A 5,996-nucleotide genomic window follows, 5' to 3' on the forward strand; every position below is an offset into this window, starting at 1 on the left:
CAGAGTAAGTCTGATTCCCTGTAAGGACTTCTCTGTTGACATCCACCCCTTGGCGCTCACTTGACCTTATGCAGTTGTGAGCACTGTAAAAACCCGCCGCAATACCTCTAATAAAACTAAAACAGAGGGTGGTTAGCGGGTGCACTAGTGTGGTTTGCTCCTTCTTTCCTATCACACATCTATCTCCCCTCCTTTTTTGTGTTTGTTACTCTCTTGTAACACCTCTAATCTTCGGCACTTATATGACCTTATTGTGTTGCAAGTGCCGCAAAACTCTTAACTAAAACTAAAGTTTTATGGGAAATCTCTTGTCTTTCTGCTTGGATGCTGTGTGTCCCCCTCAGATCTAGTTGGTCCTGACGGCAGGGTCAGAGGTCAGAGCAGACAGAAGTGACCTAACTTATGTCAGTGTGGGCGTAAAACATACATGATCCTTACGTTAAAGACAGGCTGTAGAAATTATGTCATCGGAAAGTGAAGTTCTGTCTAGACTTTGGAGTTGTCTGTGCCTGTTGTGTGAGAGTTGTGGTCCTTGTTTGTGTTGTCGTTCAATTATGTTTTGTGTGTGTGTGTGGGGGTTGAATCTTTTTCTTTTTCTCGACTTTTGTAAGGGGATAAAAGTAACAGAATCTTTTCTCGGCTTTTGTAGTGGGGGGGGGGGAATACCATCTTTTCTGGTGAACTCTTGAACAAAAGGCGGGTGAAACGGACAGCACCATTTGACCTTGGTAGTTATTGTTACAATGTACATGTATGTGTTTTTTTCTCTTCGGGTACGATGATGATGACGATGTGTTTAGTCATTGATTGGCGTAAAATGTTCTGCTCGCTTTGTGGCCACTCTATTTTGTCTTGTTTATCACTAGCAATGGTACTATTGGTACTGATACATGGTTTCTATTTATTGGAATCTATTATAAGTAAATAAAAAGTTTGCTTGTGTAAAAATGGGTTGCTTGTTGTCATGTGATATAAATTTCTGTTTTTTTGTTTTGACTCTTGTGTGTGTGTGTGTGTGTGTGTGTGTCTGTGTGTGTGTGTCTGTGTGTGTGTGTGTGTGTGTCATTGCTTTGTGGGTGGCTTGAGGGGTCTCCACTAGTCTTGAACTTCTTTTTTGCTGCCTCTCCGTTGTTTCTGTCTCTCCATCATACTTGTTTCTGTCTCTCCATCATACTTGTTTCTGTCTCTCCATCATACTTGTTTCTGTTTCTCCTGACTAACTTGTTTTCTTTTACTAGCACAAACAAATACATGTACAATGAATAATAATAATAATAATAATAGATAGCATTTGTATAGCGCATATCCCCGCTCAACACCAGGCCCTATGCGCTTTACACTATATTATTACCCCAGCAGACCATAGAACACTCCGAAATATTCTCAGCTTCCCGGGAAGCATACAGTGCAAGCAGCTGATTAAGCGCTCAAACACTAACAAACGGACAAGATCTTTCACTGTCTATAGCCGGGTACCCATTCCCACCTGGTTGAAGTGAGGAAAATTGGTGTAAACAAAGTGCCTTTCCCAAGGACTCAACGTCGGGCCCTTGACGGGATTCGAACCCACGACCTTACGGTTGCGAGTCCGAGAGCCTAACCACTAGGCCACCGACGCCACTAATAATGCCGTGTTTGCACTTACCAGTATAAAAGTTTTGCGTGGGTGGTTGGCGGGTGCTCTGGTGTGGTTTGCTTCTTCTTTCCTATCAAACATCTATTGTCCTTATCTCCCCTTCTTCTTTTTTATGTTTGTTACTCTCTTGTAACACCTCTAATCTTCTGGCGCTCATATAACCTTATGCAGTTGCGAGGTGCTGTAAAACACTTACTAAAACTAAAAACTTCTTTTTTTATGTTTGTTACTCTCTTGTAACACCTCTAATCTTCTGGCGCTCATATAACCTTATGCAGTTGCGAGGTGCTGTAAAACACTTACTAAAACTAAAAACTTCTTTTTTTATGTTTGTTACTCTCTTGTAACACCTCTAATCTTCTGCTTCTGGCGCTCATATGACCTTATGCAGTTGCGAGCGCCGAAAAACCTCTACTAAAACAAAACAAAAGCTTTGCTGGTACACTTTCAATGGGGTCTCCCCCCCCCCCCAACCAGGGCAATGCTACTGACTGACGTTGTCTTTAGGCCATTCCCAAAGGGGGGATACTGTAGAATTGTAAATGGGGGAACTGCTGCCCTTTCTTTTCTCATCCGTACTATCGTCATTTTCCCTCTACTTCTTTTGTATGTTTGTCACTCTTTTGTGAACTGCTATTTCCGGGATAGTCGAAGGAGACTTTGTGCTGTTGAGGCTAGAGAGGTGAGCAGAGTAAGCCTGATTCCCCGTTTGGACTTCTCTTTTGACATCAACCCCTTGGCGCTCATATGACATTATGCAGTTGTGAGCGCCATAAAACCTTACTAAAACTAACTAAAACTTACAATGGGGGCTCTCGTGGTCTAGAGGTACGGTGTTCGCCTCTCACCCAGCAGGTCCTGGGTTCAAAACCTGACAGCGATGGAACATTTATTTCTCCTCTAAAATTTTCTTGCTTCACCTCCTTTCCTGTTCTCCTATCCTGCTACTCCTGGCTCCTTCTTACTGCTGTCTTTCAGCCACACCCCTGATGCTCCTTCTTACTGCCGTCTTTCAGCCACACCCCTGATGCTCCTTCTTACTGCTGTCTTTCAGCCACACCCCTGATGCTCCTTCTTACTGCCGTCTTTCAGCCACACCCCTGATGCTCCTTCTTACTGCCGTCTTTCAACCACACCCCTGATGCTCCTTCTTACTGCTGTCTTTCAGCCACACCCCTGATGCTCCTTCTTACTGCTGTCTTTCAGCCACACCCCTGATGCTCCTTCTTACTGCTGTCTTTCAGCCACACCCCTGATGCTCCTTATTACTGCTGTCTTTCAGCCACACCCCTGATCTTGGGGTAGGCAAGATCGAACACCTAGCCTTCTTGGAGAAGGGTGAAAGAATCTCAGAGGTCCCGAGTGTAAGTTGGGCATGTTAAAGATCCCTTGGTGGTCCTAAAATTGATAAGAGTGCTTCGGACGCCACCCTGGCAAAATTCAAAATTAATTCCTACCAAACTGAATATGCTTAATGTGTCCCGGGCACTCATATGATGACTCTATGCAGCTGTGAGCGCCGCTAAGCACTCCCGACCCGGAATTTAAAAAAAAAATTTTTTAAAATAAATTAAAACACAATTATACGGAAATAAACCAAAATCCACTTACAGCAGTTCTAAGGTTGTACAAGTACAAACCGGAGTCTTTGGTTTACCATTTTGGCGATTAGGCTCTAATTGCTGTCGCCCGCAGGGGGCCTGAGTTTGATTCTCGAGGGGAGAGACATTATGTTTATATCTGTCCCCGTCGTTTTATGCAAGAAAAATTCTGAAATTATGCAAACTGAGCCCAAAAATGTGAAATTATGCGATTCTGTTTATTTTTAACTAAGAATGATAAAGGAAAATAATCAGAAATTATGCAAAAAATGATCAAATTTTGCTAAATTATGTGGGGTGCATAAAACCACGGGGACAGATTTATGGGGTGTCTCGGTTAGAGGTGGGCAAAATCCGGATAATACATAAAGATAACCGGATAATTTTCAATAAAACATCATCCGAATTCAGACACTTAACTCTCTTTCCTGACCAATTTTGCCAAAGCGGGTGCACCCATTTGATGAAGCAGTGCTAACCCGTTTGTCGAAGTGGTTCTAATCCCTTTGTCGAAGCGGTTCATAACATATTATTTGCCGAAGAGGTGGACGAACACATTATCCGTTTTTCGCTAAAGCGACTCATTGCCCAGCCCTAGTCTCGGCCTCACCTTTTTGCTTGTGTCCTCTCTGCCGGGTTGGCCCTTATACTCTTATAGTTCTAGGCAGGGTGGGAAGTCTGCCTCTTAGATGATCAAAACTGTCGATGCGGCATGAAAAAACGACGTTACAAACTCTCTCTCTCTCTCTCTCTCTCTCTCTCTCTCTCTCTCTCTCTCTCTCTCTCTCTCTCTCTCTCTCTCTCTCTCTCTCTCTCTCTCAGTATTTTCAAACTCTTCCCTACTACTTTCTCAGCTCGTCCCCAGTATCTTCTAGCTCATCCCAAATATTTTCCAGCTCATCCCCAGTATTTTCTAGCTCATCCCCATTATCCCACAGTATTTTCTAGCTCATCCCCATTGTTCCATAGTATTTTCTAGCTCAACCCAAATATTTTCTAGCTCATCAATTATATTTTCTACCTCATCCCCAGTATTTCCTAGCTTATCCCAAATATTTTCTAGTTCATCCCCAGTATTTTCTAGCTCAACCCTAATATGGTCGCTTTTAAGGACCAGCGTAAGGACAAGCGGGCTAACCCAGATTTCGGGGGTTTCCAGAAATCTTGATCGACACCAAAAGTAGGCATTGCCCTACCTATATGAGAAGCTTGGTTTCATTGGTGTGTATATTTGTTTGGTTAAAGAGAAAACTCTCCTTGTCTAAAAAAAAATTTTCAAACTGAATATGGGGCAAAAACTTTACCTTCCATTTTCTCAAAGCAGCACTTTTCGGGATAGTCCCCTTGTGCTTAAAAGCGACCATATTTTCTAGCCTATCCCCAGTATAATATATAATACTTTTTAGATCATCCCCAGTATTTTCTAGCTTATCAGTAATATTTTCTAGCTCTTCCGCAGTAAGTTATAGCTCATCCATATTGCATTCTAGCCTATCTGTAATATTTTCTAGTTCATCGCTAATATTTTCTAGCTCGTCAGTAAAATTTTCTAGCTCATCACAAATATTTCTAGCTCTTCCATAATATCTTCTAGCTCATCCACGATATCTTTTAGCTCATCCATAATATTTTATAGCTTATCCCTTATATTTTCTAGCTCATCCCCAGTAATCTGTAGCTCTCCTCACCTATATTTCTTAGCGTATCCCTAGTATTTTCTAGCTCCATCCCCAGTATTTTCTAACTCATCCCAAGTATTTTCTAGTTGAAACCTAATATTTTCTAGCTCATCCCCAGTATTGTTTTTTAGCTCATCTCCAGTATTTTCTATCTCACCCACAGTATTTTCTAGCTCATCAACAATATCTTCTGGCTCATTCCATATATTTTCTAGCTCATCCCCAGTATTTTTTTTAGCTCATCACCAATATTTCTCAGTATTTTCTATCTAGATTATTCCCAGTGTTTTTAGCTGATCCTCAAAATTTACCAGTATTTTTTTTAGCCCATACCCAATATTTTCTGTCTATCCCATCTCATCCTCATATTTTCTAGCTCATCCTCATTTTTTTTCTAGCTCATCCGAAGTATATTCTAGCTGAACCTTAATATGTTAAAGATCATCCCCACTATTTTCTAGTTTATCCTCAGTATTTTCTAGCTTATCCCCACTATTTTTCTAGCTCATCCCTTGCATTTTCTAGCTCATCCTTTGCATTTTCTAGCTCATCCCTTGCATTTTCTAGCTCATCCCTTGTATTTTCTAGCTCCATTCCCAGTATTTTCTAGCTAGCCCCCAGTACTTTCTAGCTCATCCTTTATATTTTTTCGCTCATCCCTTATATTTTCTAGACCATTCCCAATATTTTCTAGCTGATCCTCAAAATTTGCAGGTATTTTCTAGCCCATCCCAAAAATTTTCTGGCTCATCCCCACTATCTTCTAGCTCAACTACAGTATAGCATCTGCGTTTGTCGCGGCCACGATTCAAGAATCGTGGCCACCATTTTTGGCATGTTTAAAAAAGAAAAGGCTACTTAATAACCCATAGACGTGTATTTTGATAATTTTAAAGTGTCCATGAATAGTTATTTTCACGTGAAGAATAACAATAAGTACATTACATACTATATTATAATATTGCTGTTTGTCTTTTATTTCACCCTCTTTGTTGGTGTGTTAATTTTTGGGGGGTTATTTATCTGATTTATTTGTGTGTGTGTTTATATAGCGTCATTTAATTTGACGTTCCTACATAA

The sequence above is a fragment of the Aplysia californica genome, unplaced genomic scaffold, assembly GCF_000002075.1.
Source record: "Aplysia californica isolate F4 #8 unplaced genomic scaffold, AplCal3.0 scaffold00250, whole genome shotgun sequence".
NCBI lineage: Eukaryota > Metazoa > Mollusca > Gastropoda > Aplysiida > Aplysiidae > Aplysia > Aplysia californica.